General features: G+C 44.5%; 1 protein-coding gene across 4 annotated transcripts in view; it reads left to right on the top strand.

The window, feature by feature from the left end:
- The first annotated feature begins 4 nt into the window (after positions 1-4).
- The window catches only part of sipa1l2 (signal induced proliferation associated 1 like 2), a 76,309-nt gene continuing 49,933 nt past the window's right edge, over positions 5-26,380 (top strand). For 3 of the 4 annotated variants that reach the window (XM_068567465.1, XM_068567464.1, XM_068567462.1), the window contains exon 1: positions 5-129. The gene's annotated coding sequence lies outside the window, so the exon portion shown is untranslated. Of the gene's footprint in view, positions 130-9,752; positions 9,833-26,380 lie in introns of those variants that run through there. The other variant, XM_068567463.1, reaches the window with a different exon arrangement.

Below are 26,380 nucleotides of genomic sequence, written 5' to 3'. Positions count from 1 at the left end.
TGACGCCGAGAGGGAGAGACATGTAAGGCCGACTGCCGCAGCTTCAACTGGGTTCAGCCTTTCAGGATAACTAGCACGGTCACCTGCCTCGCAGCCCGGACGGGACGCCGCTCCCACTCTCACTTGGAGGTAAGAGAGTCGCCTATTTTCCTCCCGCCGACCACGACGGACAAACTAAAAAAAAGTAGCACTGTGACGGAAAAGTGAGGAGTGCTGCACACAGTGCGAGCAGCGAAAGGCGGAGAAACTCACTGGCACACCAGCGGTAACGGTGAATACACGAAGGATAAAGTTGCTTTCAGGCACCGAGGAATGTAATGCGAGCTACAAATATACAAATAACTGGGGGATATTATGTTTCAGCAGCAGCCTATATATAGCCTGTGTATCTGTTCATTAATTGTGTCATCGTCTGACTTATACCTGACTCATTGTTTGTTTATTTATCGAGGAGCATGTTCGCCTCCCGGAGACCAAACTCAATGCAAAATGCATCTAATGTTGCGTTCACATTCCACAAGGGGGACTGTCATACATCATCTTTATTGTATTTGTACTATTAATTATTTAATTACACATTTGTCGCGTAATTTTGTTAATGTTGGTAACTTGGTAGTTTTAGTTGTAGTTGTGTGCGCGTGCGCGACACTATTGCCCGTAATTGGACTGCACCGAAATATATTTTGAATTAATTTGTTTCTTGGAGTGCTTTCATGAAAACGTTAGGGGCGATAAAGACATCAATGCCCAGCAGGTTATGGATAATAAAGGTGAGGCCCACGGTTTTGTGGGCAATTTCTTTTTTTTTAATTAACAATTTAGTGGTAAATAAAAAAAATCCCACCCTGGCAGTATTGATATTAACCGTTGTTTCACATTTGTTATTTTGAGGTATCTTTACTTTTTGCAGCAGTGGGAGCTTATCAGTTTGTACAGACAAAGAACAATTTCCCTCAACATCTGAGTTGTTTTTAATCTCCATTCACAAAATGTGGCTGCTTGCTTGTAAACAGCATGCTCATTCTTGCTTCATTACTGGCTGCTTCTGTGGCCTATTCAACATACAAATGAGCTGTTTACTCCACTGGGAAAATAAACGAGTGGAATTATGTTTGTTTTCCAGCACCATATCCCTTGCTGTCTTCCTGCAGGAAGTTTAGCCTCCACAATAACTAACTTCCCAATAAAGGGGAAACAAACATGGCCTTATGCCGTTGGCTAGCTGCAGACGCAACAAAGAGGTGCTCTTGAGTATAAATGTAAGTTTCCATTGTTTCATTCTCAGTGCTCTGCCCCCCCCTGGCTTCACGGCTCCCATCTGAACAGATCAAGCATACAAAGTTCTTTTCTCCTGGAGCGTTAAAAATCAATAAGACGCCATTAGTTTTCACAGGGTTTTTTGTCTGGTTAAGATTAGTTTTCCGTAAGGCTGTGCCGAACTAAGTAGGCACAGGAGTGCTTTAAGATTACTCCAGTATGTTCATTGCCTGGTATACCATTTAACATATTTTCCCTTTAACACTATACATGTTTAGTTTGAGGTTTGCACACCAGGGAGGAAAATTACCACTATTCTGAATGAGCATTAAGACATCTGCAGTGATGTGTGACTGATTTGTTATTATTGTGCACAGAAGCAGAAATCCACCCCATTAATCTGCTCATTTTCTCTCGTCACCGAACAAACATTCGTATTAGCAGTTGTCTGTTATCTAGTCGAGTTTGCGTCCATGCCGTGCCTCATTATGTGGTTGCACCCAATATTGATTTTGAGTGATTTCCACCTTGTTGGATTTTCTGTTGGAATGTTTATGTTTTTGTTGCTTTACAGAAGGGAAGACAGGCTTTTAAACAGATAGATGAAAGGTAGATCAAAGACATGATCTTGTGAAGAAGACTTAGTGTTGGTAAAAATGAGGCTGCCGAGGCCAGTACCCCATCTCACCCACTGCCAGCAGCACACTCCTAGAAGGAGACCGGTACATCAGCTCCGATAATGACGGTGCCTGGGAAAGTCTTAGAGATCTGTTTCATTCTGCCATCGGTACAGCGCAGCGGACAGGCCCCCAAAGAAGAAACATGTTCTCATCTATTTCTAACAGCGCCGTCTGCATGACTAACCAGACAAAGTGCAATTTAGCTGGATAAATATGTCTTTCAAAATAAAGTTGCGAGCACAATGTGTGCTCAGCTGAACAATAACACACCTGTCACGATTGGGAGAGGAGCGGCTTCCTGTGACATGCCCAGAGGCCGTCTTCAGCAGAGCTAGTTAGGATGTCTTCTTGGCCTCGTGGGCTTGGAGACGCCCCTCTAGAGTTACAGCCATTGGGTTTGCCTGTAAAGACATTACCATAACACAGCACTGTTTGGGGTCTTTCTTAAGGACTGGGAAGTTACTTAACAGTAGTGGCTGATTTCAGTTTTCTTGTAACACCTCTCCCCTGCTGTTGCCTTGTGGTTCCTCTTGTTTCTTTGTTTCTGTTCCCACGGTGCTTTGCTAGCAATTTGCTGACTGATCATAATTTGGAGAGCAGTAGAAGACGGCAGGGAGAAAAAAAAAATACTGAAGGCCTTCAGGTTCAGACCACGTTTGTTAGAAGTGATGCATTTCTCCAAACCACGTGGCCCAACCAATCCCACAGCACATGCATGTGACAAGGATCAGGAAGCTGGTCTGGTTTGTGCGGGCTGACCGGCTGGCTGCCTAGCCGGGGACTCACAATAGGCCTCCCAACTAAATCCTGTTGCTTCAAAACCAACCAACCAGCAGACAGGGGATCACATGCTGCCTGCTCTTGTTGTGAGAGCCAGACTCTCTCTCGACCGTCTTTTTGTCAGCCTTTGTTTTGATTGCAGTCTGGATTTTATGGAAGGATTTAAGCCCACTCATCACTGTCAGGGAAAGCGCAGATGTCGTCATTAGTTCGATGTTTTTTCATGAATTGGTCTCCCGTTCCACCAGGGGTCTGTTTGTGATGGATGTGTGGGCGCTTGATGTGTACAGTACCAACAAAAAAATCTCTCTTGATTTGAAATATCGGTTAGATTTGTAACATTGGAGATGCCCTCATGAGCACCAGAACTCCGTGCCTCATCAGTCACAGTAATACTTCCCGTTAGTTTGGGATGAACATATATCTAATACGTTTAAGTACTTTTATACACTTTATTTTTATTCCGTCTGTACATTAAATATTCTTCTTACTGTTTTTTTTAAATGTTTTGTTTTTATTACTGTTTTACTGTTTATCTATATTACTTGATTTTGTATCTTTTATTTACTTGTGAGCAATGCTGCTGTAATCCTGTCATTTCTATTCCTATCTTATCTTATATGATTCTCAGAGGGAGGCTCAAACCCGATGACTAAAGGAGCCTGTGACTTTAACTGCTCCAAGGTCAGCGTGTTGGGTTCTCTTCGGGTCATTCGTCACATTTGTCTTCACTGCACATTACAGCAATTGTCATGCGTTATGGCCTCAAGAAGGCGTGTTTAACAGCTTGCTCGGGTGCTGGCGTATGTCAGCATGTATTTCAGGGAACCACAGGAAGACGCCAACAGCCCTTCACAGCGCCATATTTCTGCTCTTTATGTGATACTCACAAATAAGATGTTAAAGCCTGTGGCGTGTTTCTTGAGGACATATGTGGATTGTCGCCTTCAATTGCCGCTTTGCTTGTTTATTCTTTTGTATCGCGATGCGTCGTCGGTTAATCCGATTCCTACTGAAGTGGTTAAGCCTTTTCAAAGAGGCATAGAGTAGATGCAGATGGACACTGTTTGGTCAGATGTAATGCCTACAATTCAAAGGCATTACCTTAAGTTATGCTTTTCTTTTTTTCTGTCGTGTAGAAAAGTTGGTAGTACATCCATTGAACAACTTCATGGTTATTTCATTTAGAAGTTTGTGAATGGAATTTCTAAATGCTATTATTTCCAGTACAAATGGATAAAATAGCTGCCACACCAGCCCTGTCTTGTACGTCTTGTATCTGCTCAGCTCTTTAGTTTCCACCCTCTTGCCACTCACTGATCCAGTGGCTTGCTGTCATGCCAGGCGCATTTGAGTGGAAAAATATGGGGCCATGGCTGGAGGGGAAGCTGCTGGAAGGAGCAGATGGCATAGTGGCAGAAGTCAAATGCTGATCGCACCATTGCTGGTGAGGTCCACTGTCAACCTCTGGTGACACACAGCCAAGCATCGCAGGGTAGGTGTTATGTGAGGTCAGAGGGGAATATAAAGGTTTGAGGCCTCGGATGACCGCCTTGTGTGGCGCTAGACCATTACTGGACTAGATTATGCATCTCATAACTTCATCCGAAGCAATAAAGGACTTACAGTATGCTTCCCCATGGCCTTATTTTGTTGCAGTGTGGATGGTGAAAAAGCAATGATTCACACAATTATATTATTCATGCATTACATATTATGGCTGGTCAGAAAAAGAAAGTCATAACTGCTTGGACCAGATTGGACCTTGCTGTTTAACGACGGCCTTTTGAAACCTCATGATGTCCTGCGCTTAGCTCCATTATTACACATGATTGTCAGACGGATATGATTGCAGCGGCGGTGGACTCCAGGTTTAGCCCCGACAGTCAACACGGATGGAACTGTAAGGTATTTTGTTCCATCTGACAGAAAATCATAATTCCTCCAAATCATCTCTTTGATTTATTTTGGGGCAAAATGTGTGTCATCTCAGTTTATAAAGGAGGACCCTTATTGACGTACTCAGCAGAGATATTTGTAATCTTTTGCGATCCACTTACCTCGCCCCAAAATGGAGTCAAAACACAACCTTCCGGTTTTGCGCTCGATCCATTAGTCTTGTTCCTGGTGTGACTAGTTTCATGAAGGCATTTCTCCCCAGTGGACAGAAGTGTAAATACCACTTGTCAGATCCGTGAGCAGGGAGGGATCACCCCTTTGTTTCACCAAGTCAATCCACTAACACTGTCACTCCAAACAAAAAATTCATGTTCATGCATTATGGATTTGCAATAAGCAAGCATATAGAAACAAATGTGTCTTGCCAAGATGAATTATGTCTCCAACGTCTGTTCCCTTAGGGACTCATTAGTGTCCGTATCAGGAATTATGGAAGGATAGGGGTTGGTGGGGGGTGGGCGGGAGCAGGAGGGGGAAAGGCCAGCGAAAGTTGCTGACCCTCCTCGCATGTTTTGTCTACGTGTCAGTCACTAGCCCACAATGAAGAGAATGAGTGCCGGCCAGTCATTAACCCGATTGCCACTGGGTCCACGGACCAGTCGTGACCCACGGGGTTAACTCGGTCTGTGTTCCCCTCAGCGGGCCCGGACAATCGAACCATCTGACCTCTGTGGTCACAGCCAGCCTCCAAGGGATTTGGTTTAGTGCCGATGTGCATACCTCCTTCCTACTGTAGCGAAACAGAATTGGCCTGTCTGAATAGGAAGACAGGACTGGGTGTGGGTGACACAGCTACCGTCCTGACTGCATGCCATTACACTGTCTGACTCTCTGTCTATTCATTCATTGAGCAACGCCCTGGTCAGGTATGGCATTTTCAAATGATCAAAATGTGATTACAATAAGAGGTGTCCAATAAATAAACAGGTTTATAAATGGAGCATAGTCTCTAAATGAACCAATATTTTCCCACGCTCACCTGCCAAAAAAGAAGTTAAGATAATGAGTAAATAGAGTTTGATTTGATGGTTGGAGGGAATTATTTCCCACTCAATTAGTGTATTTCCTGTATGATTCCCAAAATTATTTATTTCATGACGTTTATTTCTAAGTAAATAGAGATTAGAGTACAGTAAATTAAACCTGTTGTCACAAAATGTAGGACAATACTGCACGAAACCTTCGGTGCAAACACCTGCGTCCTTTGACTCAAATCAACCCTGGGTGAGCCAAGGAGCAAGAGACCATCGCATGACTTGTTTTAAAGCGTAAAAGCCTGCTGACTTGTTTTTGATAGAGGTTGATTGTAATTAACAAGTCAAATGAAGCAGAGCTGTGACAGATGTGCCATAAAGTGCTCAGCTTTAGGGTGTGTGTGTGTGCGTGTGTGTGTGCATGCGTGCGTGCCCTGGATGCATTTGCTGCTGGAGTCGGTATCCTTCACTTAACCTCACTAACACTGCTGTTAAGCATGAGGTTTTTTTTTTCCTCCCACTGCATGGTTTGGCTCGACTCCACTCACTACCAGCTCATTTCTCTATTTTATTAGTGCTCTCTCATTGTAGGCGTAACTCTCAGCTGACCGCGATAGCGTCTTCACTGGCAACCAAACGAGGAACGTCTGCACTTTGTCTCGTGTACGTCAAACAAAAAACAGGTAGCTTAAATATTTAGATTTCGGTCTGCAGTGTTGTACCAAAAAAAAAAGAACCAGGTACTATCCACAACTTACGTTTAAAAGAAAACCAAAATAAAGTAAAGCCGTGCGGTGGAATTGTCGTGCAAGCCAAACAGACATGAACAGCAGGTTGCTTGATTCGATGGTACACTGTATGGCAATTCCCTTCAGCATGATTTCCTTGAAGTATAACAAATTAATTGATCTAAAAATACATGAAAAAGGTGTCCTTTGCTGTTTTGACAGACAGCGTTGTGTTGTTGCGAGGCGGCCTATTCTGCTTTGTGTACAGTACTGATGGGAATGTACAAGTTTTCTGGCTATCAGCCTTTTTACAGGAAGGAACTTTCTGCTAAACAACCCTTTATCAATTGTGAGAGTGTGTCTGTTTTTTTGTTGGTTCCTTTCATGTTGCCAGCTCATTGACGTGAGACAAATTAGAAAGTCTGGTCACGGTCTGTAGTCTGTCATTGTGTTTTTAAAAGCGCTGACGAAACACGCTGGGAGGAGGATGTTATTCTTGTTTGTGTTTCCACTGATCCATAAATCAGATGGTAATGAGTTTGGTTTGCTGAAAATATGTGGTTTCCGTGTGACCCAGAACTGCGCGAACCAGAACTATAACAAAACTTTGGCCATTTGTAGTTGAATTTCCAGTGTGTATTTAAAAGTGGTTACTTTCAATGTATTATTCAGGTTTTGTTATTCTTCAACTGTCAAAAATCTTTTAAGTGTCGCGCGAGAACAAATCAGAGGCGTTGGAGCGTTCAAGTTATTTCTTTTTTCATTTTTCTACAGCTTCATTTGGTTCAAATGAACATCATACTTCCTTTTTTAATATTTTTGACGGGGAGATATTTTGTCTCTTAGTTCAGTTCAGATTGTACTTTTGAATTATGCACACCATTAAACAGGACGTTACCGTGCAGCCCCTTGTCTCCACTTACTGAAGCACAAAAATGCCTGTACATGTTGCCTTTGGCCTATTCTTGTAACTTGCTGTTAGCAGAGACAGAGTTATCTGTGACTGTTTTAGACAAGCCTGGGATACTGGAGTTACTGGTGTGTATGGGAAAGCCTTTTACACAAAGTGGAAGGGAAGGCTGAGGGGAGCTGAACTGTGCAGGGCTGGCACTCGGTCTGGCTGCTGCAGCGGCGGCACGATGCGTTTAAGGAGCACCGGCCCAGCCAAGCGGCGCTAATTCAAAGCTAGGGTAGTATACTCCATCTAACTTGTTTTTTTTCTTTCGTTCCTTTCATTTTGAGACATCATTTTGACTAGCCTTACTTTTATGCGATTTGTAATGGCTGTCGACAGAGGATAATGATCTGGAGTGACAGTGGCCTGATTTTTTTTCTTCTACTTCTTCTTTCTCCTGCTTCTGTAATCGCCCTTGTCTGTCAATGTGGAGGAGATCAACTGCTCTCCATGCGCTGAAGTGTACTGAAACAGTCTGTGGACGTTTGGAGGTTAGCCACAGGAGGTGGGATCCCGAGCAGGATGGGCAGAGCAGACTTGACACGGACTGCTTTATATGGGTTTACTGCCTTTTTTAAAAGAAGAAGCAGCAGAGAAGGAGATTGCATAACGGTGTCCCAGACGCTGTGTCGTGAGCCAAACAATAGGTCTCTAATTCTTACAATGCCTAGCAGCTACACTGTGTTCATTCACTGCTTACCTTCCCCGGGCTATGTTTACTGGAAGCCCTTGGAACCTCTCTGAAATGTAAACAGCACCGTCGGGCCACATGTAGTTCAGCACCGAGCTGCACGGGCTCGAGCCAAAACAAGAGGAACACACAACTGCTGGATACGCTGCCAGGTGCTGCATCTCTGACCACAGGAGCAGCTGTGTCATTACACTGTTCCCGTCTATCTCGAGATGATCGGTGTTTAGGTGGTGCCCACAAACACCAACGGTCAGAGGTCAACGTAAGCTTCCAAGTTGTTGATGGGTTTATCTTGTCACGTGTTTGCTTCCTTGGAGTCGGTTCTCATCTTTCCTCTCCACTGCTTTCACGGTTTGTTTCATGGCTGACGCACAAACTCCAGAGGTTATGTACGTCAAGAATTCAGCTTGCTCCTGCAGGAACTCTTAGTTAACCAGTTTAGTCCCAATCCCTTTCCTCCATCAAGGAAACGGCTTCCTACGTGACTCTGAAGAAATTGAGTTACTGCAGAAAGCCAACCATAATCAGGTTAGTTGGGTGCATGTAAACATAGAGATTCTCATCAGGTCACACACGAAGAGCCGTTCTCCGAGGCGCTGACATTTGACATTTTCCGGGGGAGTGTCAGGAAAGAAATGAGTGTAGGTTAATTGTTTCCTGTCATTTTGTTAAATTTCCACTGAAAGGCAGTCAGCGTCCGTGGTCCCTGAGGGGACCCCTTGCATTCCCCCAGACTCCAACAGGGCCTGGTTAGTCCCACTTCTGTTTGTTCACTTCATGGATTGCTGCTGGGCCGCTGCTTTGTCACTTCGGGGGTTTTAGTTGTTGCACTGCAGAATCAACAACATGCCCGCCAGGCCAGGTTTACAATTTCAAATGTGATGGGATTGCAAATATTTTGCAATAGATGCTGAAACACACGCACTTAGCCACTAAAGTGAGTCTCCTTGATAGAATTTTCCCCCAGGGAGTCCCATACTGGAAGACTGTTGTTGTTATTGATTTGATATGGAATCGTATTACTGCCTGTGCTTTCTCAGGGCCGGTCGTAATGGTGGGAATTCAAATATTTCTGATGTCATATTTCAAGGTCATTTCAACAAAAAAAATCTCTACCTCTATTAACCAGGCAGACTGAGGAAGATCTTATTTATAGCAACAGCATGTGGGAGCCCGTCTTACCAAACCCTGCTGGATATAACGATCTAGGCTACTTGAATGAAAACACGGTTTTCTTCTTGATTCTGCCGGCCTGGTGACCCTGAGTGCACGTTGAACAGCTGCCAATGCCCGGTGCTTTCTCCAAATGCTGCCATCTTAATGACATTCTTCAGAGCCTGCTGCAGTTTAGATATACGGAGGTGAGGAATAAGGAAATCTGTGTTTATTTGTGATTCTCTTGTAAAGTTTGGCCAGCTCTATGATTGAGGACCGACACCTTCCTGTGCACATTTTTCATTTTGTGCCCGACCTCTGCATGAGTGTGGTAAAAGTACACTCAAAGATGCTCTTTTTTTATGCCTTTCTGCATTGCATGAATATTAATGACAACATACTTCCATTCGAATTCCCCATCCTGGTCTCTGAGGAAATTCTGCAGGATGCAATGCAGCCACAGCCATACTTCTTATGACTGGGGACATTTTTTTTTTATCTACCCCTTTCCCATTCTCTATACTCCCCCCCCCCCCCCCCCCATTATAGGAGAGACTCATCAGATCGTTGGCCTCGATCAGTACGAAAGGTCAAAGGTCACTCGATCGCTGGGGGGCCCGCGCATCAGGTCGGATCAGTGCACTTGGCTTCTGGTAAGGAATGAATTTATCAGCACTCATCTCCCTGGACACTTTCCCCATTTAGCATTCAGGAAGGGGGATGGTAAGATGGTGGAGTAATGAGGTGGGAATAAAAAGAAGGAAAATGGGAAGGCAAAAAAAGAGAGCATTCACATCCCTTCCTCCGGTCCACACACTTTTTAAAGGTTCATGTACAGTTTATCTTCGTGTGTACGCAGATATTTCATGGCAGAGTTTTATGACCAGTTGACTGGAGGAACGGGATATGTGTATGCAGAGTATGCCTCGCATTTTTTTATTTTTTTTTTCACGACAGCTGACTCCTCTCTAAATCAGTGAGATCAAGGATGTGCAGCTGAGTGGCATCAGGGAGGGAAAAAAAATCACATTTTAAAGCACGGTATTTCCCCCTGATGCTTTGGTATGTCATTAACATTATTGATTGTGAACACGAGGGCGTGCAACTCTGCGTGTGTGTTTATGCCTAGGTGCGTGTGTGAATGTGTGGGTGGCTCTCAGTGGGAGGTTAGTCTCTGACACCCTTTCAGCTGCCACACCTCCCTTAAACACACCCACCGCATGCCATGCCAGCTGCAGCTGTCGTGCCTCAATGCTAGAGATGTCGAAAATTTCCCCTCACTCTGCAATTAGAGCTGCAGATTGCTGAATAGCGCACATTGCGATGTCCTAGAATTGCACTTGGTCCCCTTTCTACACCCAAGAACACTGAGTAAATAGAAACTGATGAGGGCGAATCATGAATAAACTGGCCCCGGCTGCCTCCAAGTTGACAGATTGTGTTTTTGTGCAAGCTGCTGCTTGTGATGTGCTGTTACCCCGGTTAAAGAAACCAAAAGGTGGAAAGGGGCCTCATCGATGGGGTGGGTTTCTCACGGCTGACTGAGAATGTTCGCTTTCCATCGAGTCAAGTGGCGCATTGTGAGTTAACCAAAGAAATGCAAATATATCGAACAGATGTACTATTTCTTTTTGCACGTTGGTCGGCAGCAGTAATCCTTCACTCTGGTGTGTGTGTGTGTGTGTGTGTCTTTGTTTGTTGCAAGACAAAAGTGTTAACAAGGGAAAAGCCATGTCACCCTGGCACACGTGATAGCTGCCCGCCTTTCAGAGGTTTTCCTCAATAAAGCTTGATGCTCGGGAAAGATAAATGGAGGCTTTTGGGGCCCTCGCCAGAGGGAGAGCCAAACAATGAAGGACACACACGGAGCAATGTCTTTTCCAGAGAAAACAGCTAAAAACTGCATTTCTACAGCCCCTCCTCCTTTTTCTCTTCCTCTGACTCCTCCACTTTCTACTATCCCTCACTCGCTTCCTAAATCTTTTTCTCCTCCGTGAGAATTGAACCTCGCTCCAATAATGTTTCCATAAACGGGCTGAGGGAGTGGAAATAACTCGGACCATTTCCAATTGCCTCTCCCCCTCCCTCCCTCACTCCCTCACTCCCTCCCTGCTCTGCAGACGCTCTACAGGGCCGTGGACGGTCCTTAAGCTCACATCCCTTAATGATGCTCGGTGTTTTACACTGCTCGCAGTGCTGACAGAGTGCACATTTAAGGCATTGTGTACGTCCTAAACACTGCAGCCTAAATATAGCTGCGCTCCTGATACTTCATCAGGCACCTTCCACCAACAAGACTTCTTTGAACAGGATGGAGGTCAAATAGGTCTTCTGCACCACTGTGTGTCCTTCAATATCGCCACACCGGCTCAAAAATGATTAGTCATTGTCCTCTTCCTCCACTATAACCATCTCTTGTTATTCTGTGTGCCCCCCCTCCCCCCTCCCTTTCGTTCTTCTTTTGTGTAATTTTTCACTCCATATCTCACCTGTCTCTATTTTTCTTTTTCCTTCACCTTTTGACATGTTATTGTCTTAAAGTGTTTCAATGTGGCTGTCTGAGGTCCCACATGTACATTTGCATGTTGGTTGTATAGCCTACATCTGCAGGCCATCCTGCCAGGTCCGGAGCGATCTCTCTTGTGGGTGGCTGCTCTGGGAACAGATGTTTTTGATGCCACTTGTAGGGGGAAAAGCTTTTGAAAGTGACTGCATAAAAGAGATGCCAGCTGCATGACAAACCAGGGCCGCCTAGTTCTCAGGAATTCTATCGGAGACATTTCTCTCTGAGCTCTGGTAACAAGGCCTGTGGAGAATAAGAAGAGTTTTCACTTAATCAGACTGTTCCCTTTAGAGATCTTCATTAATTACCGGAGGAAGTTGCTGCACCAGAATATATGCTCCAGATGGTCACAGACTTTATTTTGTGTGTGTGTGTGTGCGGATGATGCTCCGTCGTTAATAGTATTTTAGTGGCTAGATCCTGTACAATGTTCTGAATACAGTCAAGCCACACCTACAGTATGTAAATAGTTTATAGTTTATGACATTGGTATATGGTAACGAGAGTAACTTTCCTTTTACGTCTTAACGACCTGCTCCCTCTGCTCACATACGCACAGCAGCACCCCTGATATGGCATCCAGCACTCTCTCCTCTGCCATACTTCCATTGAAAAGCAGCCAGTGGTTATTATTGACGTGCTAATTTTAGCCCCTGCACTCGTCAAGAAAAAGAAAGAAGGAAAAAAAACCTTATATGCAATATGTATGAAGCGTGTCATCTGTGCTGTCGGAACCATTGGTGTCTGCCAACTTTTGCCAAAGTATAGTTTGTCGGTTATGGTGGTAAAGCTGGGCCTCTGCCTCTGGAATCTGACGGATCCTAATCATAAGCCTGTTGGTAATGAAAGACTGTCAAATATAAACAAGACTCGGATAACTGCTGAAGATATCCTTAGGTGGCGACGTTGTGGTGTTGAAAAATTAATTTATTAGTCTGCCCTGCAGTGGGATCACAGCAATATAAATTAAGTTTTCTTTATCAGGTACAAATGGAGATAAAGTTGTTTGGACTGAATGTTTTCAAATGTGCCGTGTTTTGAAACTCTGGCCCCAACTTTTCAGGCTTGCATTTCCTTGAACTAATTTCATCTGGAAACAAGTAGTTGCCAAATTTAATTTTGAGTCGTATATCTATCTATCTATCTATCGATATAAATGTAGATATCTAGCTAGCTAGCTAATTATGCCTCAGTTCTTTATCCCTGGTCAGTCTTGACCCTGAGATTGGGAACGACTGCTCTGAGGTCATCTTGGTCCACCTTTTCCCACTGTTTCATTTCGTTGCTTTGTGTTGCTTTAGCCTCCCTCCATTCGCTGCATTCACCAGATCACCATCGTCTCTGCACCGCTCCTCTCCCTCGCTCTACTTTCCGTCCTTGTTGCGAAGGGAGGTCTGCTGTCACTCAAGGCTGTCGTATGCAGAAAAAGTTGCCTAGCAACAACATAGAGGGGATGCGAAGCCACTGTTTACGCTCCACCCCCTCACCTCATGTGCCCACGACCCCCTTTCCCGTGACTCTCTTCCTCTGTGGTGCGGATGGAGTGGCCTGCTCCTGCTCTCTGATGAATTCAGACAACAGATACAGAACCAACTGGGAGGATGAGAGAGGGTTAGAGAGAGGGAGAGAGAGATAGAGGGAGGGGAAGAAGAGGAGGGGAGGAAGTGACATCCACAGATGCGGTGTCTGCCTGTTGCCTGCCAGCTGCTTTTCCTCCCTTCCTCTCTGCAGGTGGATCAGGCCATTTCCTCACACAGCTCTTCTCATCGCTAAGAAGAAACCTGCCGTTATCAGCAGGACAAAAAATACTCAACGGCATATGGTTCACACGCCTGGTCCATTGTCACACCCTCCATGAAAGAGAGCTTAATTTCGGTTGACACAGGTACCTTTTGTTCTTGGTGGATGATTAAATGCCCCCCTGGAAGGCCCAGTCCCACGTCGCATAATGCTGTTTTTAACCTGTTTAGCACTGTAGTTTAGGCGCAAGCCTCAATGGTTCCCAGACCACCGTGCAGCGTTTGACTTCAAGCTGACCGTAGAATGACAAGAGTCACCCTCAGGGTTGTTTTTCAGAAACAGGCTCCACTACAGGGATGATATAACAGCGTGTGATTTAATACCAGGCCAGACTCCGAATGTGGTCTGTCTGAGCCATCGGATCGCAATACCGCCTCCTTAATGAGTCTCGGGTGCATTCACAACTCTACATCGAGCCGACCGCTTGTCTTTGAATCTCCCAAAACACATGTTCAATCTTCTTGGCAAGAAAGCAACTATCTAACTATTCCTTTAAACATGGAGCACATAAGCTAGTTTGCCCTGCCCATCTCAATCGAAAGCTAAATCATTCCCATGTTCCAGAAAGATTTGTCTTAGAAAAGTTTGGAAAATTTTTGCCTCTGGCTAAATATTCCCATTGCATCGATTTAGATGACAATTGGTGTATGGTTTTGAATCTGTCGAAACTCTCCAGAGCCTTTGAAAGATGAGCTGTGAAAGATGTTTATTCAGTGTTTGCGAATGTCGGCCTTTCGGCATGTGTATCCGTTTGTGTAATGACTACCCTTGGTATGTAAACTACCCATCAGACCCAGGCGTCCATGTGCAAAAGAGCAGCGTTTGTGGGATTGTGTTCGTCTCCACAGGCCCCGCTGCACATGTGTGTAGGCTGATGAATAGTTTGTCTGTTTGCTGGGATGCAGTGACAAGAACTCTTAAGTGTTACCTCCTGGGGCTTCCCACTCTTCAAATAAAAACCCTTTCCTTCCCAACCACTCAAATCAAAGTTGAGAACCTGCCTGCGGAGGCTAGATCAAAGCCCGATGTGGCACAAAGACCTGTACTTGCTGCCATTCATTCAGCTTGATTAAAGTCTGTCATTTCCTGTCATTAACATCCTCCTACCTCCAACCAGAAACGGGCAGAGCAAAGCAGTCATCAGGAAGTGGTTACAATGACACTGTTTTAGTGTTTCTCCAATTAAGCTCCCTGAAACTCAACTTTAGTGCACCATGCAAGAGGAGAAATCTATCATCAGAACTCATTTACCTCACAGAGTCGTTCTTTATTTAGCCTTTGTGGCTTTGGAGGGTTCAGAAACAAACGGTAAACATACTCGCACACATTCATACCTAGTTATTGCAAAGCACAAGTGTAGCTTTTAACATTGGTTACGCAGAAGTGCCTCAGTGGTTGTTGAGAAGGGTTTTATTAGCCTCCGACACCCAAGTTTCCCCTCCTGGCCGACCATAAACCTCCAAGTCACAAGTCAGCTTCACTTGCTCCTCGTCAGGGGCAGGACGCTCCAAGCTGACCTCAGACAGCTCGCGTCAACAAACTGCAACTGATCAAACACTTAATGACGGCTTTGTTATAACGTCGCCTGACGTCTTGTTGAATTTAAACACCACAAAGACCACAGCTCAAGGCCAGCTGACTTGTGCTTGCCTTTGCTTACTCTTCTTTAGGCCTTTATATTGCAAGGTGTGACCTTTTTAAATAGACCACTTTTGTTTCTGGCCATGCAGGCGCAGAAGGTATATTACTTTTTAGCGGTCAGCTTTTTATCAGCAGTGGTCTTTCGATGCGTTGCCTCACATCTTCCGAAGGAAAAAAAAGCCGCTCTTGAAAAAGCTGCCATCTTTGTTGCTGTTAGTTCTTTCGCTTGTCGACCCACAAATGTTTGCAGCGAAGCGCCAGAGAGGAGCGCTCCCCACAGATAATTTTTTCTTCTTTGCATTTATGACCGCTGCAGCTTCTCCCCGTCCCTCCCTCCCTCCTTCATGTCTGTTGCTCTGGCCTCTGCTGAAGGTATTGCAGGCTCAGCATATGGCATGTGGCTAGAGGGATTATCAGTTTTGAAAGAAGTGCAATTTCCCTCTCCGGTTGTGTCTATCTCTTATCTCAGTGTGGTTAAGGTGGTCGTGGTTGCAGTCTTTGTCAGACGGACCTTTGTACCGGGGCTGCAGTTCATTGGAGAGAGAGCGGATAAGTGGATTCCTCCGTCTCCCGTCGCTCCAAATGTCAGCCTTTGCGAGAAACTTGGAAGGTCACAGGCTTGACCTGGGCATCTTTTCCTGGGAACAATAGCTTCCCCCCCCCCCCATTTTTTTCTTGTCCTTCCTGTCAGATAGAGAAGCTCTGAATGTCACGGCCCACCTCTTCTCCCCCAACACCCAACAGTCCCCCCCCCAATGCAGCACAGCCACCTACTTTCCTTTACGTATGCTAATGGTGCAGGCCCATTCATTCGGTTGGTGGCTTTGTCACAGGGGGAGGGAAAGGGTTGTGTGCATTAAGGGGGCAGCTGTATGCATTTCACTAAATTGACTCCCCAATGGCTGCCAGACCGGTCCTGATTTTACTCCTTCCTTTTTCTTCTATTTCTCTCTGTTCTCTCCCCAAACTAGTTGTTGGGTGAAGGAGCAGGAGGAAGGGTTGCTGTTGTTTATTTCAGAGGCTTTCTGCTGTGAAGTGTGGCGGATTTCTCTCAACAAGTGGCTGATGGATTTAATGCACTTGGATAGCATCTCCACAGTGGCCTCATTACCACTGTGGCTCATGGGGCTTTGAGTCGTCTGCCATTAGGAGTTATGGCTCTGATGAAAAAGGACCCTCTTAATCAGGTAAGCATGGCAGCAGTTGATTTCTAATGTTGGTTTTGTGTCATAGTCTCTCAGGAAGACGTGTAAAGCTTAAATAATGCATATCGACCTGAGTTTTACTCTTTCATATGCAGGATGAGGCTTATATAAAGCAAGGAGAGTCATGTTTTCAGACAATGGTGTGTTTGAGAGGTCTCGCCTGTGGGCCACATCACAAGAGGAATTTGTGAGTGCACGTCTGCGGCAGACCAAGCACACAAAGTTCTTGCGGGGTGAATGAACCAGTGATTCGTCTGTGTATCTGCGCTCACTCCTGTCCTTCGCACCCCTCGCATCTTCTGTTTGACTAAACGTACAGCTGCTGCCTTGGAGTCCAAATTGCCTGTCTTACCTCGGATTTCTCTCAGCAACACTGAACCAAGTGTGAAAAAACAACTTGGAAAAGAAAACGAGCACCGCTAAAGCAAAAGGAGGGAGATGGAGAGGTGCTCCGTGGTGGTCGACTCCTGCCGGTCAGCGTTTTTAGAAATCCTGTACCTGAATGACGTGTCTGAATGGATTTGTGCATTAGGGCGTCGGTGCTCGATCTTAACGGTGTCGCACAGCTTACCTAGGCCTGGTGACGATGTGGACTCTGACTGACCTCGGCAGAGGAGCGGCAGCATGGATGTTCTCAGAGTTTTAGATCTGAACTCTTTCAACAGCTTCCTGGTCGCAAGATCAGAGCGCTCTTCTCACCATTTGTCTCTTCCTCCCCTTGTTTTCTTTCTTTCTCCCCTCTCCCTGGGAGAGTGCACTCTGCGGACAGGCTGTCTTTGGTATGGAGGTTGCAGGGTAAAGCAGCAGGCTGCTGGGAAGTGGCAGAGGGGGGATGTATGCTGATGGGAAAGAGGTGGTGGTTTATTCTGGAGGCCTGCTGGGCCACATCAACCCTGCGCGTCCCGTTCTGTCCCACCGTAGCAGTGAGGGCCGGTACGGCTGGGCCAAGTTCGAGGGGACAGATGGTCCCTTTTGGAGAAGGGCCACAGAACAGTGCTCTCCGTTTGTGAGGCTCCGCTGGAGCAGCCAGGAACAAACACAGTCTCCTTCTGTTGGGAAACATACAAGAGCTTTGGTCTGAGAGACCTGAATAGGCCTTGGGACCGCCATCTAAAACGATGCACGTGTGATCCGAATGCTGGTTTATGCCTAATGGTACCTGACAAACAACTAAGTGCTCCGTGATAGCACTGCTGCTACCTATATTTCGAACCACATGCTATTCCATTAGTCATATTAGCCGGCGTTCATTAATTTTGAATCAGCATAGGGAATCTCTACACAATGCGTGGCCGGCTTTACATCTTCTCTTCAATGTCTGTGCTCGGTGCATTGCAGGTCCGTTGGCATTGTAGCGCTTGCTCTTCCTTCTCAAGCGAATAAACAGGAGAATTCTGTTGGCCTGTCTATTTTAATTCTCAGATCACCCTGAAACAACTAAAGGACAATGGCAGTGTGCGGCCTGGCAGGCGCTAGGCAGATGGCCAGCTGGCAGGGCAACAGGGCAGGAGACTCCCATTTATTTTAGTGGAGCCAAGAGGAGGCACTACCTACGCACAGCCAGCACAACTACTATTGTGCTGTTTTTGTGCGCCTCACTCCAACTTAAGAACAAAGGGGCCCTTTTCTTTTCAAAACGTAACTTCGCAGCATAGCTCGGCTCTACACCTTGTCAACGTGATTATTTGAAGCTGTCGTCAGCGCTGTGACTGTGGTTGTGCTTCCACTTGATGGATTGCTGTTCGTTATTGTGTTAATCTTGGCACGCAGAGGTCGTCATTCCAGAGCTGCAGTGGTAATTTTTATTTTTATCATTGGCTGTCATCTTAATGCGCTATCTGACATTGGAATTTAGAAACAGACGAGCCGATGCATAAAATGAATCTTGTGTTTTCACTAAAAGTACTGTCACAAATGACTTGATGAATGAAGTATCCGCTTAGTTAGCTAAGAGTCAGGTCTCCTAAAGCACTCTTAACAACATCTGTAGTGGATATTTACTGAGCATATTATAGCCTGCCAAAACACTACTGACACGCTGATGGTTTTTAGAAGCAAAATTTTTTGTGTTTGAACCCTTTTCCAGGCGTAGCTTCCAAACATGCTGCGGTGCTGCAGAGTACAATCGGTTCCTTTTTTTTTTTTTTTTTTTTTTTTTAAAGGCTCAACTTAAAGTTTCCAGATAAACGGAGGTGAAAGATATGTGCCTTTCAGTTGCGTGGATATCCATAAACATAATTGGATTTACATTTACTTTATCTCCTTCTAGTTCACGTGGTGTCTCAAACCACTCTCTACTGGCAGGCCTCTTTTCTTTGTCCGTAACTAAGCATATGGTAGACATTATGCAATTGGAACGTTTGCAGGAAATTAAATTTACCATTTGCAGTTTTTGTTGGGTAAATACTTACTGTTCTCTGAACCAAGTAAAATGGAGTCGGATCATGGGTGACCCCGCTTCTTTAGACATACCAGATGGAGCTCCTGCGAGCATGGAGCAGAGCACACTCAAGAGGGCACTCACCTGGTGTAGCAAAACAGACTAATGCTCGCGTAAGCTGCCTCCACGATAAGGCCACGGCTAGAAATAACCACAGAGTCCACGACGCAAAGTCTGCGGGAGAAGAAAAAACGGCTATCTTTTGTTTTACACATGAGAGCACAACTGTTGTCAGATGAGGTGTGGCGAGATGGCTGTTGGAGGTCAGTGACCTCGGGTTAGATGAGTAACCACAGCAGTAGATATAAAACAGTGCAGCTCTGCAAATGGCTTCATCTCTGCGGCCTCTTTCAGTCCAGCTGTCTCATATCTGTGGAAACCGGTTCCATTTTTTTCTATGCTCTTATGGAAGTCTTATTCTGGTATGAAGCAACTTCCTTTTTTTTCGAAGAAATTCCTGTCTAGTCTCTTCAATTCAAGAAGTGAAAGTATTTTTCATATAGATCAAAATGCAGAGTCTCTCTTTTTGAAGTAGTGCTCGTGCCAAAGGAGAGAGTCCTGGATACACTGCAGTGCTTGTTTGATAAAGGCTTTGTTTTTCAGAAGTCTGAGCACCTGGGGCACTGACGGGGCATTAGTGAATTTGGGCATTTCCCACAGTGCATTGTGAGGCCCCGATGATGAGGGTGCATGTTTACTCTGTGCTGTCTGACCTCCTTTTTTTTCTTTTTAATCTCTTCTGCTGATTGTTCTTCTGCTGTTGGGTCAACTCGGGTCTGTGTGCGCTGAGATGTAAACAGAAAGCCTCTAATCGTCTCCCCCTCGCTCCTGCAGGATCTCTGTTGTTGCAAGCGCACACTCGTCTGTGCACACACACACACACACACACACGTTTCCCTTTGTGCTGTTTTCTGTGTCTTCGTGGTCCAACGTTGTGTTGGTACGAGCTCAGGTGTGTGTGTGTGTGTGTGTGTGTGTGTGGATAATGTCTAAATAGTGACCGGTGTTTGTTTTTTTTAACTAATTTCTTTAAGCTCAGAGTGCACATATGCAGACGGTCATAAAGAGACGAGATTGCAGATGAGTAGTAGGACAGTGTGTGTCGGCCTCCTGACACTCTGATTCAAAGTGCTTTAATAATGTCATGGGATCAGGTCCACATTTTTTAAGTGTCAGCTTTCGACCCCCCATGGAAAAATCACACAACTGGAAATTGGCCAACTTCCGGTCTGGTTTAGAGCATGGTCCCAAGAGAGTTATTTAAGTTTTCATGTGGTACATACGCTTAGCAAATTTTGAATATCTATAGCTGCTTTGTTGATTTTCGTTGAATTTTCAGAAGTTGATGGGTCATTTTTTTGTAACACAATGAGACACACACGCTTTTTTTTAATAAGTTTTGATGACATTGAACCAGTAATGATCCACAGAGAATTTTGTGACAATTGAACACAGCGTTTAGGAAGATTTGGGGAAAAACCTTTTTTGGGAAAATAAAAAATGTCGGAAAATCTAAGTAGGCAGAGCTTAAGGGTTTCGATCTGTTTTTGTAAAGAAGAGCCACTCGGACATTTGAGGTCAATCGGTCCTATGGGGCAAATCTATGGGCTTTCACAACCTAAGCAGTGTAAAAAACAAAGTGCTTTTTATAGGGGGCGCTATCCGACTTCCTCTACTCTTTAGAGCATTGTCCCAAGAGACTTTATTTTTAGTTTACATGTGTTACATATGCCTACCAAGTTTCATACATGTAGGTCAACCGTAGCGCTTGGGCTGCTTACATAAATATTTGTAGGGGGGCGCTTTTGAGCCAAAGTGCCATTTTGAAGCATTAAAATGAGTTAGAATAACCTTCTTATGCAGATATTTCATTTGGAGTGGTAATGGCTTTCTTGAAGGACAATGCTTTTGATGAAAGGGGAAACTCATATTGGCACATCTTAAAAATGTCTGGCACACATTTCCTTCCTCATTCCCTTCCTCCTTCGTGGTTAAGGGAACAAACAAACTAGCTCCTCGTCTGCTTTCTGTAAAGCGGCACCGTCTCTAAAGCCTCCTGTAACCGCAGCTTTAAGTTTTAGCTGCAGCTGGAGCTCATGCATCTACTCATTCAAAGGTTCACTATCAGGACTTCTGGCTTCATGTCTAAATGCAAAATGTAACCGCTTGCTTGGAGGGCCAGACCTGCAGTCACACCCAAAGCTTTTGACTATATGCCAAATGTAATTTTCAAATTTTAATTCTGTAGCTTATGCAAGTCTGCTTAACCTAAATAAATGTTGGCATCTGTTGTTGTTAAATTCTCACCCATGTGAATATTTGTCAAGGATAGCTTGGTTGGATATAGTTTGCTGTTAGTTTCCACATATCAGGCTCGATAAGGCAGCTGGCTGGAACAACTTTCATTGGTTTCCTTACCTCCCACTGAGGGTACGACCCTCCATTCACGCTGGCCATTAAAATCCCAGCATTACTCCCTGCAGGCAATATAGGTTCGGTTGGTAGTCTGGCCACTATAAGAGGCGGTGGAGTCAGATGATTGGGTTCTTGCCGGCTTAGATATAGGGAGTTATCGCCGTGTACCGGAAGGGGAGGGTTCAGCCATTATTGAAAGGGCTTTAGCATCAGTGCTAATTTGAGGGTCAGCTGGTGGGAGATTCCTCCCTGTTGTGAGGTTGAATTGTGCGAGCAGGAGATGAAAGAGGGAGATGTTGAATGGTGCATTTGGTTTTCTTTGGTCCAAACTTTCATTGCCTCAGCTGTTGTGAGCAAGTGACACACACACACACACAATCACACACACAGCATTAACAAGTGTCCTTTCTGGTTATGCAGGCATTTGGTGGATGACATAGCTGGTTTCCCAGGCCCCAGTAATGAACTACTAACATTGCCCAATTAATTGGTTCTCTGGTTTAATTGCACAAATCTCTTTTGAGCAAGGTTTGGCAAAACTCCCATTCTCTTTTTTCCCCCTTCTTCCCACTTCACCATTTTCCCTTCACTTCTTAGCCTCACTTTCTCCCTCGCTTTAACCCAGTTAGGTAAAGAATCGCTCCAGTGAAGCAGAGACGCAAGTGTTTTCCTCAGATTGGAGATGCCCGTGTCTGGTTGCAGTCCAGTTCCTCGTCTGGAAGTGTGATGAATTTAATATCGCTCCTGCCCAAAAGCATCGCGTACTCCCCTCCAATTTCCCACCGCGAGGTTGGAACAGCTGCTCTCAATAGAGGATTGAAAACAGAGCTCCCAAGTTGTTAAAAGGCAACTCCTTAGAGGACAAAGCCCTAAAACCGTGTGCAGTATGAATTTGATCGTATTTGAGTGTGATGTGACATGGAATGTGATTCATTGTTTTTACTGTGTGTTTATTGAGGTATCAACCGGCAGGCAGTGAAGCATATGCAACATGCCTTCAGGTTTGTCTGTTTTCCGCTTGGATTCCTTCCTTCCTCTGTGTTGGTGATGAACAAAGTGTGACACATCCCAATGTTTGACTGGCACACTAAACAGTAGAAGGCTGGTTACAAGGAACCACAACAAACAAGGTTTGTGAACGCACTGAGAGAGACTTGTAAATTTGCTTCACGTAGTAACGCGGGCTGACTCACTATATGATGAAGTCCATGAGCTGGAAAATTGGTGTAATCATCTTGGCCTCTAACCTACATTGCGCCCCCAATTTGGCCGCGGAATGAGAGGATGACTACATCGCAGCTTGGCTTCGGCTCCGGAGGTCGAGGCATCTTGGGGACGAGGCCAGCTCGTACTTCCTGCTTGCAGAGAACAGAGGAGCATTAATATGGCTCAATTACACCAGGCTTTATTAAACATAATTGACCATAATCACAGGTCTGCGTTCACCCCCGGGGCTCAGAGTGCATGGCCCAGCATCGTGGTAGGGGCTAAATAAGCATGTTTGATCTGAGGGGGCAAAAGGTGGGACACCGTGGAGCATATTTTTGAGGAGTGTGAAAATTCAAGAAAGGAAAAAGCAGGGTTTAATAGGCTGTCAAATTAGTCAGTTCTTCTTTTTCCTACAAGATGCCTTCACTCTAGCTGCAATTTTTGATATTTTGGTTGCAAAATTGTGACATCCAGGTGACTTTTTTCAATTTCGACGCACAAATTACTAAACCTCTGATACATCAGCGAGCACAAGAGGTTTTTAGGTCCAAGGCAAGTGACAAGTTTGACTTTTCAGAGACTATCTGCTGCCTGAATTGGGCCGCGTTGTCAACAAATCAGGCATGCAGAGGATTTGGCATTCATCTTCATGAAAAGGCTTATGACATGGCCTTGCTTTTTGAGCGTACAGTGTGTACCTAATTTTCTTAAGTGCTGTCAGCTCTGAGTGGATGAAGCGCAATAATGTTGTGCAAGAAATGTTTGCAAGTTTGCACCTGGGGTAAAATTGACCTTCAGTGTTTAAATAAGCACTGCTGTTTTGTAAAACATCTTTGCATTGTGACTTACACTTATTAATTAACTCTTTGCTCATGTCGGTGAGAAGTTAAACATTTCCCGATGTGCCATACTACCCAGTTTGATCAATCTAATACTGCAAATGTATAAAGTTTGGACAAAAATACAACCTGTGGTTTTGTTCAGATAGACCTCCTCTCCACGAGCGACAGTTGTGTTGGAGTTATAGAAGTAACTAATGAGGAGACCGTCAGTCTATTGTGTCTGTCAGAGATGGCAGACATCATGTCGCGTGTCCTGCTCAGGTGAAATATCAGCGATAGTGGAACATTAATCTTAGGATGTTGGACAGAAGGCGTGCACTTTTCTGTCAGCGTATTAATATCTGCCGGGTCTTTAATCAGGCCACAATGTCGGAGGATTATTTTAAGACCTGGCTGAACCGCTCGGCCACTCCTCTCTGGATGGACCAAGATGAAAGACCGACTATCCAACATCAGAGACAGAGAATGAGTTCATTACTGTAATTAGGTCTCCCTTCCTCTCCTCATCTCTCCTTCGCCATCCCTTCCCCGAGTTCACCAGGCCTTGTGTCTTAAACACCCATAATGGCGATGCATTACTCCAGTAATAAAGGCCTGTTAGCAAAGCAGACCGCCCACCCTCCATCTGCTGCCACACACACACACACACACACACACACACACACACACACACACACACACACACACACACACACACACACACACACACACACACACACACACAAAGGCAAGGAACAGAAGACAGCCTCCTTCAGGTCACAAAGAACATGAATTCTGCTGACCAAGTAGCCTGTGGCTCTCTCTATTGGTTTGGAAGGGGGGGATGGATGGATGTGAAATGAGACGTGGTCCAACCGTGTTCATTAATCACTGTCACAGAGAAAGTAGCTAATAGGAGGCAGGAAAGGAAAACAGACCACCGTGTTCACTGGTTTATCCGTCCACAATGTGAAATAAAGGCAAGCCGGCCCTTTGCTGACCCTGTCTAGCAGCACAAACAAGGAGAGGCGAGACGGTAACATAAACAGATAAAACATGCTTCTGTTTTTTTTACTCTTAATTCACAACCAGTAAGGACGAGTTTGAAGGGGAAAGTAGAACGCTGTATAACACCTATGATGTATTTTTATTGCTTAATGTTTGCGTATTTCTTTTCATTACACACAATAGCAAAACCCTGTTTTCTCTTAACAGTGATAGTAAACGTGGGGGGAGAGGTTGTCAATGTTGACTGCATTACAGCCCCACTATCTTGTTTTTATTTATATCTTTGCAGCTCGACATAGACTACTGGGAAAACTGATTTATGCTGTCTTGTTGTCATGCGTGGAGATTACAGTATGCCAGTTTCTTTGTTCGTCTTGTTCCCAGTCATCCGTTAAAGCCTCTGTTGGAGTGTCCCATTGATGAAGCTGTTTGCACAGGTGGCACATTTTGCTGTCACTCGCTCTAATTGTGAGTGTGAAAGGGCCATGTTCAGTCAACACGTGGCATTTGGTGTTGGTGGTCAGCAGATTGCCATATGAGTCACCGCTCCACTCTTTTAGTGGACATAAACTTCTTTTACACACAGTTCTTGGTCAACGACCGGGATAATTGGCCACCACTAGTGATTTACACTATTCGCACCATAAAACTGCCATGAAACTCAACGGAAGAAGAAGAAAACGAGGCACCGTGCCCGTAAGCTGTCACGATAGCTATGTTTGTTCGACAGTATGATAAATAATGGCGATAAATGATATTTTGTCGTTTTATAACCATTGTATGGTACTGATAGTATAATAGCACAATAATTCAAGAAGCCTACATTCTTTCAAAGAGCATTTCATTTTTTTATTTAGTTAATTATTCTAAATAAATAAATAAAATTAAACCACACAACTAATACAATTAATACAAGAGACTCTCAGGCTGTTAACAAATTCATTGCATTGTGTGAGTCATGCACAAATCTTATATTCGTAGGCAAAACTCGGTTGTTGATTAGTTGATTAGTCAAAAAAAAGATCAAGATCATGTCCATATATTGGACAATAAATGAGTGACGTAATTATCGTGACAGGCCTTTGACAGGAAGACAGTTCTTGTTATATTTAGGCTAGGAGCTGTTTTTGTTTGATGTCCGTGTTCTTTATTGTTACACTTATGTACATTTAATACTCAACACTGTTAGCGAGACAAATAATATTTTTGTCCAATTACCCACAAAAACATTGGCAGAAATTCTCAGCAGTAAACAAGTCACAGATTCAAATACGTCATCCACAGAGTCTTTCTTGGTTTGCTCACTCCATGTGAAAGCGTCTTTTGTCAGACCGACATCTTTAACGTTTCTGCTTTTGGTCACAACATCGCCATACCATCATTTTCCCTGAAAAGTCTCCAGGTGGGGAATTGGCAGTTGTGCCTGAATATTGATCCCTGCGCCCTGTCCGACATGAACCCATGCAGGAAATGTTCCTGAACATAGTAGGGATAGGATATGTAGTATGTTTATATGTGAATGGGACAACAAAAACCTAAAATAAGTTTAGAGTAATTTATCCATAAGTCTTGGTTTGTTGTGGCAACAGGTGAAAGATATTTGGTGTATTTAAAAATATCTTTCCCCAATTCGAGAATCAAGATTTACAAATTGTGTAATAAATTTCCTTATTACAAAATACACCAGATCTACACATTTAAACTTTGTCCAGGGATAATTTATAAGACATCGTTGATCCCTGCTTACATTAACACATTGGTATTGCATGTGTATGATTCAGAACAAATATCAGTGATTGTTTTACCAAATATTAAATGGTACAATTCTCATTTGTAACTTTTCACATATGTTCATGGCTTTATGTTGAAATAATGAAACCAAAACCAACTTCACACCCAAATCTACCGCTTGACTCTTTTCAGACTCCGACGTTGTCGGCATTGAAAATAAGACGTTTGAGACTCTTTGGCATCGTTAACTCCACTACAACCCGGCAGATATTCCATTATTCATCGTCTGCCAGTTCTAAGAGACACACATATTTCCCAGAACAGTACTTGTAGCTACATTATGCACTCGCATGACACAACACAATGTC

Source organism: Clinocottus analis, unplaced genomic scaffold, assembly GCF_023055335.1.
Source record: "Clinocottus analis isolate CAN_PGR_092001 unplaced genomic scaffold, fCliAna1.0.p SCAF_8, whole genome shotgun sequence".
Taxonomy (NCBI): domain Eukaryota; kingdom Metazoa; phylum Chordata; class Actinopteri; order Perciformes; family Cottidae; genus Clinocottus; species Clinocottus analis.
The sequence above is the reverse complement of the archived record's forward strand: the minus strand, read 5'-3'. Positions and strand labels throughout refer to the sequence as shown.